We start from the raw sequence: 15,457 nt of genomic DNA, 5'->3' as shown, positions 1-15,457 counted from the left end.
AAAAACGTTGAAAAAAAAATTAAAAAAAAAAAAAAAGGCAGATAAAAAGGGACAGCCAGATGTCCGAGGCCAGATACTACCCTTGCATGTTTTTGGCTTCTGCAATCTTGCTTGCCTCTTGTATCAACCTGAAGTCAGGAACCAGAAGCTTGACTGTACTAGCCCCACCCATCCCGGAAGCACATATGTATAAAAGAGCACTAAAACCCCATCCAGATGTTCAGCCTTTGGAGCTGAGTCTGCTGGGCCAGCACCGGTGCAAAATAAAGACTTTTCTGATTCCCAGAATGCATGTCTCTTGTCCCTTCCTGGGTGCTGAGTATTTGCTGTAACAGTTAAAATGTCCTTATAGCACAAAGCCATTTATACATTGAATGCAAGCCCTATCAAAATCCTAATACCATTTTTTTTACAGAAGTAGAGATCCCTAGATTCATATGGAAGTACAGGAGACCCTACATAGAGTCTTGTGAAAGAACAAAGCTGGAGGCATTACAGTATGTTACAAAACATATTACAAAGTACTTTACAAAGCTATAGTAATCTAAACAGTATAGTGATCCATAAAAGCAGGCAAAAACCAATGAAACAGAATTGAGAGCCCTGAGATTATCCAAGCATATGTGAACAACTGGTCTTCAACAAGGGTGCAAGAACTCATTGCGAAAAGGAGAGTCTCTTCAAGAAACAGTGCTGGGAAAACTGGGTATCCACATGCAAAAGAAGGAAATTAAATCCCTATCTTATACCATACATAAAAATAAACTTAAAATTTATTTTAATTGGTTAAGTTTAGAGATTTAAACATTTTAAGTTGTGAAACTGGAAAACTCCTCAAAGAAAACATAGGAAGAAAATTTCTTGACATGGTTCTTGGCAATTATTTCTTGGATTTGACACCAAAAGATAGGCAGAAAAATAAAAAATAGACAAGTGGGACTACATAGAAGCTTACGTACAGCAAAGGAAACAATAAACATAGTAAAAAGCGTCATAACAAAATGGAAGAAAATATTGGCAAACCATCTATCTGATAAGGGTTAATAACTAAATTATGTAGGAATCTCCTACAACTCAATAGCAGAAAACCAAATATCCCAATGAAAAAGAAATGTGCAAGGGATCTAAATAGACATTTTTCCAAAAAAGACATGCGAGTGTCCACCAGGTATAAGAAAAAATGTTCAACACTACTAATGATCAGAAAATTGCAGATCAAAACCACAATGAGATGTCACCTCACACCTGTTTGGATGTCTTTTCCAAAAATAGCAAATGGCTAACAAGTGAGGATATGGAGATATTGGAGCCTGTATACACTTTTGGTTGGACTATAGAATGGTGTGGCCACCATGGAAAATAGTGGGGAGTTCCCACAAAAATTAAATACGGAACTAATATATCAATCCCACTTCTAGTATATTTTCAAAACAATTGAAATCAAAGTTCCAAAGGTAAACCAGAAATCCCATGTTTATTGCAGTATTATTCACAATAGCCAAGATATAGATATAACCCAAATGTCTATCAACAGATTTTTGGATTAAAAAAATGTGGTATACACATACAATGGAATATTTTCCAGCATGAAAATAAGAGGAAATCCTGCCATTAGTGACAACATGAACAAACCTGGAGACCATAATTCTAAGTGAAATATGCCAATCACACAAAGATAAACAATATAATATTCCACTTATATGAGCTATTGAAAATAATCAAACTCATAGAAAGAAGTGGAGATAGAATTGTGGTTACCAAAGGCTAAGGAAGGGGGAAATGGAGAATTGTTTTTCAATTAGCATAAAATTTCTGTTATGTAAGATGAATAATATCTACAGATCTTATTGTACAACAAAGCACCTATAGTTTAAAACGTGATGTTGTGGACTTAAAAATGTGTCAAGGTATAGTTATCATGATAAGTGTTCTTACAAAGAAAATACAAGCAAAAACAAAAGAACACAAGGAAATTCTTTTAGGTGATTGATATGTTTACTGCCTTGGCTATGGTGATGGTATCATGCATATGTGTTATGTGGAAACTCTTCTAGATGCACATAATAAATATATGCAATTTTAAAATATCAATTATACCTCAATAAACCTGAAAAGAAAGGGAAAAGAAAATCTGTCAACCATCAAAAGTTGATAATTGAGAAGCTTGTTTGTTCATGCAGGGTAGTTGATCATATGAAAATAAAATACAATAAATGAAATGAAAGGAAAGTATCTCCCCTTTGATAATCAAAAAGCAAAACAAAGAAACAAAGAAAAACAAAATATTGGTCCCTGTTGTAGTTTTTACCTAGGACTTTTAGGTCCCATGTGTACTTTTCATTATAGGCATCATTTTTGCTTAGAATTATCTTGTTACTAACTTGTAAACACTACCTAGGTTAGAGGGAATAAAGGTGTCTTTGTCAACATTTGCCTGCTAAGGAAGTCAGATGAGCTTGCCTGAGGAAGTGCCACAAAACTCAGAACTGAAGGGAAAGAAGTTAAGCAGTGTGGGGGAAAGAGTTATCTAGGCAGATGCAACAGTGTAACTGCCATTAGGAAGTGTATCTCATAACTCTGCCTGTAGGGAATGTAATTGTCTGAGGGCACCAGCTGTTGCATTCAGAGATCCATCTCCACATTTTTGCTAGATCACATTTCCCACAAGCTGATCTCAGCCACGACTTGAGTGTGGCAGAGAGATAGTAAGGCAGGATTGTTCCTGGGAGGTGGGGGACTTAGCTTTCTATTTGCCCCATCTGTCTTTTGTTCCTTTTTTTCCCTTTCTTGTGCTTTTATTTATTTTTAATATTTATTTATTTATTTTGAGAAAGAGAGAGAGCAAGCCTGGGAGGGGCAGAGAGAGAGGGAGAGAGACAATCCCAAGCAGACTCTGCACTGTCAGTGCAGAGACTGATGTGGGGCTCTAACTCACAAACCGTGAGATCAGACTTGAGCCAAAACCAAGAATCAGACAACCAACTGAGCCACTCAGGTATCCCAGCTTTCTTCTGTTTTTTAAAAAAAATTTATTATAATTCCACGTTATTTCCTTTGTTGGTTTATTAGCTATAATTTGGTTTTGTTATATACTTGGTTGCTTTTGGGTTTGAAATATACATCTTTATTTTATCACAATCTACCTTTAAGTGATGTTGCACAGCTTAATTTATAGTATGGGAACCTTAGAATGGTATACTAACTACTCTATTTCTCTCCTACCAAACATTGCATTATTTTTAGGATACATTTTACTTTTACATATACCAAAAACTCAACTCTGTACTGTTATTATTTTTATATAAACTGTTATATTTTTTAAGTATTTAAAGAATGTGAAAAATTTTACACCTTTACCCATGTAACTATTCTTTCCATTTCTCTTTCTTATTTTACATAGGCTCATATTTCCACTTTGTATCATTTTCCTACTACTGAAGGACATGCATTAAATTTTTTTTTTAATTTTTAATGCTTAGTTTTTTGGAGACAGAGAGAGAGACAGAGTATGAGCAGGGGAGGGGCAGAGAGAGAGGGAGACACAGAATCCAAAGCAGACTCCAGGCTCTAAGCTGTCAGCACAGAGCCCGATGCGGGGCTTGAACTAAGGAATGGTGAGATCATGACCTTAGCCAAAGTTGGACACTTAACCGACTGAACCACCCAGGTGCCCTTAAATTTTCTCTTAATGCAGTCTGCTAATGTTGAATTCTATTTGCTTTTGTATTCCTGAAAAAGTGTCATTTTGCATTGATTTTGAAAGATATTTTTATTAAGTATATAGAATTCTAGGCTGACAGATATTTTATCTGAGTACAGTAAAGGTGTTGCTACACTGTAATCACTTGCATTGTTTCCAAGGAAAAGAATTCCCTTCTCTGTAATTGACCAATCTTGTTCCTGTGGCTACTTTTAAGTTTTCCTATTTATCACCAGTTTTGAACAATGTGACTATAATGCACCTTGGTGTAATTTCCTTTTTATTACTTGTGCTTAGGGCATTTTAAACCTTTTTGGATGTGACATTATAATTTACTCAAATTTGGAAAAAGATTTGGACACTATTCCTTCAAATGTTTTATCTGTCCCTATAGCAGGATTCTCACACAGAGAGTCGTGACATGGAGACTTTTATTTCCAGAAAGCAACTACATTCGTGCTGGCATAGGCTCCGAGCATTTGTACCGGAAAAACTGAGCCCCAAATGCCGCATGGTGTAGCTTTTATGCATTTTCTACTTCTTTGTCTTCCTTATATGGGTAACATATAGACATACAGTCTGATTGGGTTGTCTCATGTTACAGGGTCATGAGAGATGTCATCTATGCATGTAGCCAGGTTACCTTCCCTTATCTTGAGGTCTTTTCTTACCCCATTCCTTAGGGAGGGGACTCTACCACATTCCCCCCTTTGATGCTCAGTCCCCCCTATTTTGGGTCAAAGAGCATCATCTTGGTTTAGAGGTTTATATTTCCATAACATTATCACATGCATTGCTATTTTTCTTTCGACCATTGCCTCAATGTGGCTGGAGACAGACCGCCTTATAACCAGGGGAGCTGGGCAAGGTAGGATTAAGCAAGCTTCCAAAATCAAGAAGATAATTCCCATGAGGTTTTGAATCCCCTGAGAGTTGAAAAACATCCTCCAAATAATTGCCTGGGTTTGCAACCTTTCCAGGTGTGAACTGGGACATGAGCAACCTTTCTCATTCGATCTGTGATCTCCTCTATGACTTTTCCTTCATCATCTATCTGTAGGCAGCGGTTGCTTAGCTTAAACTTTCCACAAACTCCGCCCTCCAAAGCAAGTAATTAATCTAAGGCCAAGTGATTTTGTTAGATAACTTTGCACATTTTGGTCTGCTGCTTGGCTAGTAAGTTAAGAGCCCTGGCAGTTTTATTGGTTATAATCTCTACAACTGCTTGCAGCCTGATTAGATGATTTAGCATATAAATGGGAGTGAAGTAGTCCCAGGACCCATCCTCTGCCCAGGTGACAGGGCCATAACATTGGATTATATGCTAGGGAGGCCATTCATCATCTGTCCAACTGTCAATTTGTAGGGCATGTCATTTCCTTTGAATCTCCCTGTCCCCATACACTTAGACTCCCAAATGTTCCCCTCTGGCAAGTGGGAGCAGGAAGAAAGATGGACGAATACTTTCCAGCACACATGACCCTGACCAGCCTAAGGGAAGTACTGTATAGGCTGTCCTTCCACATATCCAGTATAGTCCACCTGAGGCCCACCACTAGATGGCTGCATTGACATTGTCCCAGGCCTCTCAGAGATGACAGAAGTTAGACAAGGGATGGGGATCTGACTCAAGGTGATCTGGGGATCCCCACCATTGGGTTTCCTGGGGGGTTAAGTTATAAAATATTTGGCCTAGGAATGTTAAGCTCCCAACAGAGACAGTGAATTTTCTCCCCCAACAAGCAAGACAGTTTTTCCCAATAATTGAGGTTTTGAAAAGCCAAACCCCAATAGTAGGATTGGGGTATTTTGTTCCACTATAACGTTTGCAGGGATCTAATTCTCTAGCCTCCCATAGCCATTGATCCCCCATGTTGATACCAACAAAGCATCCTACCCACAAAAGGAAGGTGAGTGCTAACAAAAACCTCTCACTGCACTCCCAGCTGGCTGGGGCGGCTTCTACCAATTCTATGGAAAAAAAGTAGAGCAAGAATCATAATAATAGTGAGTGACAAGCGGTGACAGTGTATCACAATAAGGAAACATCTAGAAAATAAGGACAGTCTATTTGTTCCACTGGATTGTCAATTCCTCGTGCATAGATTAGTCAGCTTCTGGAGTGACTAAAGCAGGGCTGCAGTCTCCTAGAGCATCTGGATTTGCAGTTTGTTTCTTTCATATGGTCAAGTTGCACAGTGTCAATGGATCAAGAATGCACTCCCAGTTTAGAGATGCTGGCTTCACTCTGCTGTAGTGAATCCAGGGGCCCACCTCGGCCACCTTTACTGCAGTAGGGATGAACAAAATGGCAGTGAACAGGCCCCTCCAGAGGGGTTTTAGGAGTTGGACATTCCATTCCTTTACCCATACAGTATCTACCAGTTTAAAGGGGTGAGCATCTGTGGTCAGATTCACAGGTAATCACTCCCTAACCCAGTGGTGTAAGGTGGTTAGGGTAGAGCCAGGAGCCCACATCTGCTGTCTTAGGGTTAGATTGCATATATCATTTAGATGCCTTCCTTATGCCCTTGATAATGGGAGAAAGACACCCATAAAAGATTTCATAAGGAGAGAACCCCGTTTGCTTCTTTAGCCTCCCACTTGCAGCTGCAGACTGCCTCCTTCATGGCCCCTTACCTCTCCCTGCCTAATGTCAACTATTTTCCTATTCATTCTTCACCCTGGAAAGAGGTCCCTAACTGCCATTAGGGAATGTGTATGATGACCCTTCTTGCTTCTTCAAGTTGATAAGAGACAGTGTGGGGGTACAGCAGTTAGAGTCTATCCAAAGGTCAGTTGAGTGGCCCATGGTATGGTTCTATAGGAAGGCTGGCAGGCATGAGGCAGCATAAACATTGGCAGACACAAGAGAAAAACACAAAGTAGAGATTATACTAACCAAGAGGAAGGCATCTTAAGATAATATCCCCAGTTTACAAACCAGTCAAACAATCCAGGAGAGACCCTGAATTTGTCCATTTATTTCCAAATGTTATCTATCAGTTCTAAGACTCTATGAGAATTATTAGTTATATTGAAACAAAATGTGCCAGGGAATCTCTCATAACCCAGGTGATGGAGGAGCAGTAAGTAATCAGTGGTGGCTCTATTCTCCAAGAGTACAGCCTTAACTTTATTTATTTTATTTAAAGCATCTAATGCTTGTGAGGTGTTATTTAAAGTTTTGTTGAGTATAAACAGACAGTTTGCTTTATTTCAAGGTGTAAAACTTTTCCAAGAGCCAAGAGTCCTACCAGAGAAAGAGCCAAGACTGCCGTTTACCATTATTAATTTGCAAAATTTTAGGTAAGTCGAACCTGGGTATTATTTTATAAAGCAGAACTTGTATTATTTCTTGCACCTTTTCTGTCTTGCAAAGGAAGGCCTCTATCCAATTAGTAAAAGTATTAACGCATACCAACAAATGATGAAACCCCTTTGACCTTGACATATGAATGAAATCTACTTGCCAGTTTTCTCTGAATAGCCTCCAGTTCCTTGGTTGCCTGAGAGAGCAAGTTTGGGGTTGAGAGGATTGTTTCTAAGACAGACTTCACAGGCTGATACTACTTGCTGAGCTGCCCTTGACAAAATTTTCCCAGTAAACATCTTTTGGGCCATTTGATAAGCTTTGTCCCTCCCTAAATGAAAGGCCTGATGCAGTGCTTTAATGATCTTTTAGCTCTGTGAGGTAGGTAATAGTAATTGTCCCTGTTCTGTGTATAACCATCCAGAGGGCTGGAGTCAGTGTCCATGAGTAAGACCCCAGTTTATTTCCTTGGGAGAATAGGTGGGACTGAGTCTCCTTTAATAATTGATATGGTGGGCAAGCTATTTTCCTGAACCTGGGTGTCTACAGCCTACAATATCCAGTAATTTCCAAAAACTCACACAATTATTTATCTATCCTGGAGTTAGTAGCACTATAGTCTCTAATTCAGTTGTAATATCCCTTTCTAGCAAGGAAGTAAGGCCCTCTAGTATTATCAATGAAGAATGAGAAAAAATTAGTTTTCCCCATATGCATTCCAGGGGCTGAGAGAAAAATTTAGTTAGAAGTTTTCCGGAGATGCCTCTAATCATTATGCTGCATTTGGATAGTTGGCCGGGACTGGAATATTCCCAAACTGTTCCAAAAGATAAAAATGGAAAGGAAACTTCCAAACTCATTCTGCAAAGCCAGAATTACCTTGATTCTAAAACCAAAGAACCACTAAAGAGGAGAATTACAGGCCAATATTCCTAATGAATAGGATGCAAAAATTCTCAATAAAATACTAGAAAATCAAATTCAATAGTACATTAAAAGAATTATTCACCATGATCAAGTGGGATTTATTCCTGGGATGTATGGCTGGTTTGATATTCACAAATCAAACAATGCGATACACCAGATTAATAAAAGAAAGCATAAGAACCATATTATCCTCTCAGTAGATGCAGAAAAAAAAGCATTTGACAAAATATAGCATCCATTCTTGATTAAAAAAAAAAAAACTCTTAGCAAAGTAGGGATAGATGGAGCATTCCTCAATGAGGAAAAACTGACAGCCTGTCCCCTACAGTGAGAAAGGAAACAAGGATGCCCACTCTTGCCATTGCTATTTAGCATAATACTGGAAATCTTAGCCTCAGCAATCAGAAAACAAAGAGAAATAAAAGGCATCGAAATCAGCAAGGAAAATTCAAACTTTCACCATTTGCAGATGACATGAAATGTATGTAGAAAACCTGAAAGACTCCACTGAAAAATTGCTAGAATTAATACATGAATTCAGCAAAGTCACAGGATATAAAATCAACATGCCAAAATCTGTTGCATTTTTGTACACCAATAAGAGGCAGAAAAATACATCAATGAATTGATCCCATTTGAAACTGCACCAAAAACAATAAGATACCTAGAACTAAACCTAACTGAAGAGGTAAAAGATCTGTACTCTAAAAGCTATAGAACACTTAGAAAAGAAATTGAAGAGGACATAAAGACATGGGAAAGCATTGCAAGCTTGTGAACTGGAAGAACAAACATTGTTCGAGTATCTACATTACCCAAAGCAATATACACATTTAATGCAATTCTTACCAAAATACCATCAGCATTTTCTGTAGAGCTAGAACAAACAATCCTAAAATTTGTGTAGATCCATAAAAGACCCTAAATAGCCAAAGCATTTCTGAAAAAGAAAAAACTGGAGGCAGCACAATTCCAGATTTCAGGCTCTACTACAAAGTTGTAGTCATCAGGACAGTATGGTACTGGTACAAAAACAGACACAGAGATCAATTGAACAGAATAGAAAACCCAGAAATGGGCCCACAATGATTTGGTCAACTAATCTTCAACAAAGCAGGAAAGAATATCCAATGGAAAAAAGATAGTGTCTTCAATAAATGATGTTGAGAAAACTGGACAGCAACATGCAGAAGAATTAAACTGGACCACTTTATTATGCCATACACAAAAAGAAATTCAAAATGAATGAAAAATCTAAATGTCAGACAGGAAACCATCAAAATCCTAGAGAAGAACACCAGCAGCAACCTCTTTGACCTTAGCCATAGCAACTTCTTACTAGATACATCTCCAGAGGCAAGGGAAACAAAAGCAATAATGAACTATTAATTTCATTAAGATAAAAAGCTTCTGCACAGTGAAGGAAACAATCAACAAAACTAAAAGTCAACATACAGAATGGGAGACAGTATTTCTAAATGGCATATCCGACAAAAGTTTAGTATCCAATATGTATAAAGAACTTATCAAACTCAACATCCAAAAAACAAACGACCCAATGAACAAATGGGCAAAAGACATGAATAGACACTTTTTCAAAGAAGACATACAGATAGCTAACAGACACATGAAAAAATGCTCATCACTCATTGTCAGGGAAATACAAATCAAAACCATGATGAGATACCACATCACACCTGTCAGAATGGCTAAAATTAACAACACAAGAAGCGACAGGTGTAGGCAAGGATGAGGAGAAAGGGGAACCCTATTGCACTGTTGGTGGGAATGCAAACTGGTGCAGCCACACTGGAGAACAATATGGAGGTTTCTCAAAAAACTGAAAAATAGAACTACCCTATGACCCAGCAATTGCCCTAGTAGGTATTTACCCAAAGGATACAAAAATACAGATTCAAAGGGGTACATGCACCCCAATGTTCATAGCAGCATTATCAATGATAGCCAAACTATGGAAAGATCCCATATGTCCATCAAGAAATGAATGTATAAACATATTCAATGGAATATTACTCAGCCATCAAAAAGAATGAAATCTTGCCATTTGCAATGATGTGGATGGAGCTAGAATGTATTTTGCTAACAATATAAATCAGTAAGAGAAAGACAAATACCATATGATTTCACTCATATGTGGAATTTAAGAAACAAAACAGATGAACTTATGGGAAGGGGGGGAAGAGGAGAGAGGCACACAAACCACAAGAGACTCTTAAAGATAGAGAACTAACTGAGGGTTGATGGAGGGAAGTGGGTGGGACATGGGCTAGATGGGTGATGCATATTAAAGAGGGCACTTGTTGTGATGAGCACGGGGTGTTGTATGTAAGATATGAATCACTGAATTCTACTCCCGAAACCAATATTGCACTGTATGTTAATGAAATAAAATCTAAATTAAAAACAAAAAACCCCCCAAAAGATAACAGGAAAAAGTCCTTAATTTCCTAATCCTCAGAGATTTTCCAGTTCTGTATAATATTGTATTGTACCTTAACTTCCTTCTTGGCAGACTCTTATTTCCTTTGAAATCTGTTAAGGCTTACTCATGATCAATTTTGTTATATGTTACTAGTATACTTTAACCAAATGTGCATTCTGTCATCAATGTGTTCATTGCTATATTATTTCACAATCTAAAGAGCTTCTGGAGTGTAATCTAAAACTGTACCCCCTATAGTGAGAAGAAACTTAAGAAAGAGGCAGACCACTTAGATTCATAGGTGGCAGTTTAAGAAGCAAGGGGACTTGGGGCACCTGGGCGGCTCAGTCGGTTAAGCGTCCAACTCTTGATTTTGGCTCAGGTCATAACCTCATTGTGAGTTCAAACCCCACCTCAGTTTCCACACTGACAGCGTGGAGCATACCTGAGATTCTCTTTCTCTGCTTCTCTATCTGCCTCTCCCCTGCTTGCACACTATCTCTCTGTCTCAAAACAAATAAATAAAGTTTTCAAAAACTAAAAATAAAGATGCAAGGGGACTTACTTAAAAGTCTTGCCTTAGATGCCTAAAGAAAAGATTTCCACACAGGCTGAGCATATCTTAAAAGCTTATACAGAGGCCTTTACTGCATTTAGTCATGTACATCATCCAAATAGTCTCAATACCACATTTCTGTCTAAAGGAGATACCTTTGAGGTGATTTCTGAGAACAGGAAAGGCAAGTGGAATGCATATTCCAAGAACAGGGGTGGAAGTGCATTCATCTATTTATGTATGTATTTTATTTAGTACAAAATTACAATTTAAACTCTGACCCATTTAAAACTATTCTTTAATGTTTGTGTTTGTTGGTTTATTTATGTATGTATTTATTTTTGCGAGAGAGACAGAGACAGAGACAGAGCATGCATGAACAGGGGAGGGGCAGAGAGAGGAGAGAGACAGAGAATCCTAAGCAGACATTTTGCTGTCAGCAGCAGAGCCCGACTGGGAATTCAGACCCACAAACCATGAGATCATGACCTGAACTGAGATCATAACCTGAGCCAAAATCAAGACCCATACAGTCAACCAATTGAGCCACCCAGCTACCCCCAAAACTATTTTTTTATTATGTGGAATAAGCAAAAATAAAGACAATCTCACAGTATCGTAGAGTACAATAGTAATGAACATCTTACTTTTTGACTCATAATTCTTGTTGCCCTTTTTCTCTTTATAAAAGTTATTCCAATATTTTTTGTTATTCTTCTTTTCTCTATGAAGTTGCTAGTTATCCATTGTCTTACTATTTTCACCAGCTATCATACAGCTTACAATATCCATTCTTGACTTCTAACTCAGCCATAAAAAGATCTTTCCATTTGTGACAACATGGATGGACGTAGAGGGTATAATGCTAAGTGAAATAAATCAGACTGAGAAAAACAAAAAACATATGAGTCCACTCATAAGTGGGATATAAAAAAATGAATAAGCAAACGAAAAGCAAGCAGAATCAGACTTATAAATACAGGGAACAAACTAATAGTTGCCAGAGGGGAAGAAAGTGGGGGATGGCAAAAAGGGTGAAGAGGAATGGGAGATATAGTCTTCCAGTTATGGGATGAATAAGTTATGGGAATAAAAGTCACAGCGTAAGGAATAATGATATTTTAGTAGCTTTGTATGGTGACAAATGGTAGCTACACTTGTGAGCAGAGTATAACATATAAACTGTCAAATCACTAAGGTGTACACCTGAAACTAATGTAACATTGTATATCAACTATACTCAAATTTTAAAAAGAAAAGAAGAAAAGGAAGGCCTTATTGCAAGTTGGGCCCTGGGATCTTGTAACTTGTACTTATGGAGAGTCCCTACCATTCTTTAATTATTAAAGATTGTTTACTATGCTTAAATTGTTTCTACAAACAATTTATGTTATGTTGAATATCTGCATTTCTTCCAGGATTTTGAATCTTGGTACATGTTAGGAAGAGGCTGTCTACTTGACCATCTCCCAGTAAAAACCATGGGCATTGAGTCTCTAATGAAATTTCCTGGTACACACACTTTACATGTGTTGCCACAATTATTTTTCTAGAGTCATGAATTGTGTGAAGTTTCAGCTGCTTTCATCCACACATTGCTTCATATGTCTTCCCTTTGTTTATTTTTAAATGTCTGTTGTTTTTTAACTTTATTTATTTTGAGAGAAAGAGAGACAGAGTGTGAGCAGGGGAGAGGCAGAGAGAGAGAGGGAGACATAGAATCTTAAGTAGGCTCCAGGCTCTGTCAGCATAGAGCCCGTTGCGGGGCTCGAACTCACAAACTTTGAGATCATGACCTAAGCTGAAGTCAGATGCTTAACCAACTGAGCCACTCAGGGGCCCCTTCCATTTGCTTATTTTTATCTTTTACTATAATAAATCTTAGCCATGAGTATAACTATATGCTGAATCCTGAGTTCTCCTAATGAATCACCGAAACTGGTAGTGTAGGAGGATGGTCTTGGAGATCCCTGACAGCACATTGGCAATGTGGCAATGATGACAATAGTGGGATTTGCTAGTGAGACCTTGACTCACTAAAATATGGCAAAGACATTGAGTAAAAGATAGGTGAAGATTGTGTCTGGGTAACTATGGATGAACTGAAGATATGAAACAGCATCTGAGTTGTTGTTAATGTTATCGAATTTGAGGAGTTGATTTACTGGACCCTTGACTGCTTTTGCCATGCTGGGTAATGTGAAAGGGAAAAAAGGCAAAACCAAGCCATGGCTCTGATTTTTGTTTTCTCTTCCAAGCAGGAGGAGACAGGTCCTATGTATTCCCAAAGGTGAGCTTTGGATGGGCAGAAAATGTTAAAAGTTTGAATTGTTCTCTTCTCTAAGTGGGAAGGAAAAATTAAATCAGTTCCCTGGCCTGGAGAAAACTAACTAAACTAGAGACAAAGAAGAGGGGAAAGTACTCCAGCTTTTTCTTCAACTTGTCTACTGCTGCTGCTGCAGCCTCTCCCAGCATTCCAACCAAGATCTCACCTGACTACTGTAATTGGTAACTGCAAATCCTAAATCTACAGCTGGGGATCTGAATAAAATTTCAATGAGACAAAAAATAGTATTCTAAAACATCTTTGTGTCTTGTGGCTATTGTATCTCCATAGATGATAAAGTTGATTTAATATGTTATATAGTTGTATTTTCATAATTTGTCACCAGGATGCTAAAAAATCATGTTAATGGGTTACAATTTTCTTACTTTTTGTCTCTGTTAAGTGAATTGGAATTCAAAGTCTTTGACTTTGAATATAAATCCCTGGGTCCCCTGGGTGGCTCGGTCGGTTAAGTGATAGACTTCAGCTCGGGTCATGATCTCATGGTTTGTGGGTCTGAGCCCTGCATCGGGCTCTGAGCTGACAGCTCAGAGCCTGGAGCCTGCTTCGGATTCTGTGTCTCATTCTCTCTCTGCCCCTCCCCCACTTGTGTTCTGTCTCTCAAAAATAAATAAATGTAAAAAAAAATTTTTTTTAAATATCAGTCACTTCTTGGGGACAGCTGCGCTGAATAATTACACTGGTTTACTAAAGTGTGTGAAGCAGGAGAAAGGTGACTGAAGTAGACTCAGAATATCAGTCCATTTTTTACAAATTCAACAACAGGGAGACACACCTAAGGGAAGGTCAAGAGTAGGCTTTATCAGCCTGAAAGGAAATAAGTAATCATAACTAATGTGGGGTTTTTTTGTTTTTTTTGTTTTATTATGGCCTCTGGAAAAAAGGGAGATGAGAAGAGGAAGGACAAGTCCCAGGAAGATACAATTTGGGGATTTTTCAAAGGCAGTTTTTAATTGCTAATGAGTTCTTGAGAAATCAGATATCTGAATGATAGATGCTGATGATTTGCCAGCCAGATGCCAGCCACATTTTTTAAATGGGTCAATTGGATTCTATGACCGAAAAGATAAATGGGTTCTACAACAGCCTTGCTTATTACTTGAATTTGAAGTAGGGCTGTCTATTTTGAAGCTTCTTGCCTTGCTGCTACCAAAGAAAATACCCTGGCTTCTTTGGAACTCTATATTCACAGATCCTAATTCCCTGAACTGACTCTATGCTGAAACCTGATGTCCCTGCTTTGGGCTCTTATAGCCTCAGTAGGAGCCGTCCTGAACCAAAATCAGGCACAGAATCGGTGAACAGAACTGAGACTCCGGGACTGTTGCAGATTTAAGAAACCCCTCTGTGATCCCACAAATGAGGAAAATATCACAGATACAGATGCTGCCTCAACTGTCTAAGTCACTGCCAAAGGAGAAAGACTGGTTCTCTGATGTAACCATGTAAAATTGAGCTTCCAATAGGCTGTATATTTCTGATGCAGAGGCTATTTGCATTATTAAATTGTGAATCCTGTCAGTAGCTGCAGATGGTGTATATATCATAAAGTGTTATCCTCTATCCTCTCCTGAAAGAGCCCAATTAATTTGTTTTTTTTTTATTTGAGAATAGTTGACACGCAATGTTATATTAGTTTCAGGTGTACAGCATAGTGATTCAACAAGTTTATACATTATGATAAGTTCACCACTTAGCTACTATCTGTCACCACACAATGCTATAACAATACCATTGACTATATTCCCTATGCTGTACCTTTTATTCCCATGACTTATTCATTCATTGATTGAGTCTTTTGTTTTTCTTGAGGTAGGCCTGTATCACTAAAGATTTCCCTTTTAGAACTACTTTTGCTGTGTCCCAAAGATTTGGGACCTTTGGTTTTCATGTTCATTTGTCTCCATGTATTTTTAAATTTCTCCTTTGATTGTTTCATTGACCCATTTTTTGTTTAGTATCATGCTGTTTAGTCTGCATGTGCTTATCCTCTCCAGTTCTTTTTGTGGTTTATATTTAGTTTATACCAAAAATGTCATTGGAATTTAGAAAGGGATTGCAATCTATAGATTACATTGGGTTGTATGGACATTTTAACAATATTCATTTTTCTGATTCATGAATATGAGAAATCTTTCCATTTGTTTGTGTCACCTTCAATTTCTTTCAAC

At 38.0% G+C, this 15,457-nt stretch overlaps 1 long non-coding RNA gene across 1 annotated transcript in view; it reads left to right on the top strand.

The window, feature by feature from the left end:
* The window catches only part of LOC123383405, a 33,636-nt gene extending 19,912 nt beyond the window's left edge, over positions 1-13,724 (top strand). Inside the window, exons 2-3 of the long non-coding RNA XR_006593100.1 lie at positions 6,925-7,009; positions 13,201-13,724. This is a non-coding gene — a long non-coding RNA (uncharacterized LOC123383405). The remainder of the gene's footprint in view (positions 1-6,924; positions 7,010-13,200) is intronic.
* Positions 13,725-15,457: the final 1,733 nt, after the last annotated feature.

The sequence above is a fragment of the Felis catus genome, chromosome X (genome assembly GCF_018350175.1).
Source record: "Felis catus isolate Fca126 chromosome X, F.catus_Fca126_mat1.0, whole genome shotgun sequence".
Lineage (NCBI taxonomy): Eukaryota > Metazoa > Chordata > Mammalia > Carnivora > Felidae > Felis > Felis catus.
The sequence above is the reverse complement of the archived record's forward strand: the minus strand, read 5'-3'. Positions and strand labels throughout refer to the sequence as shown.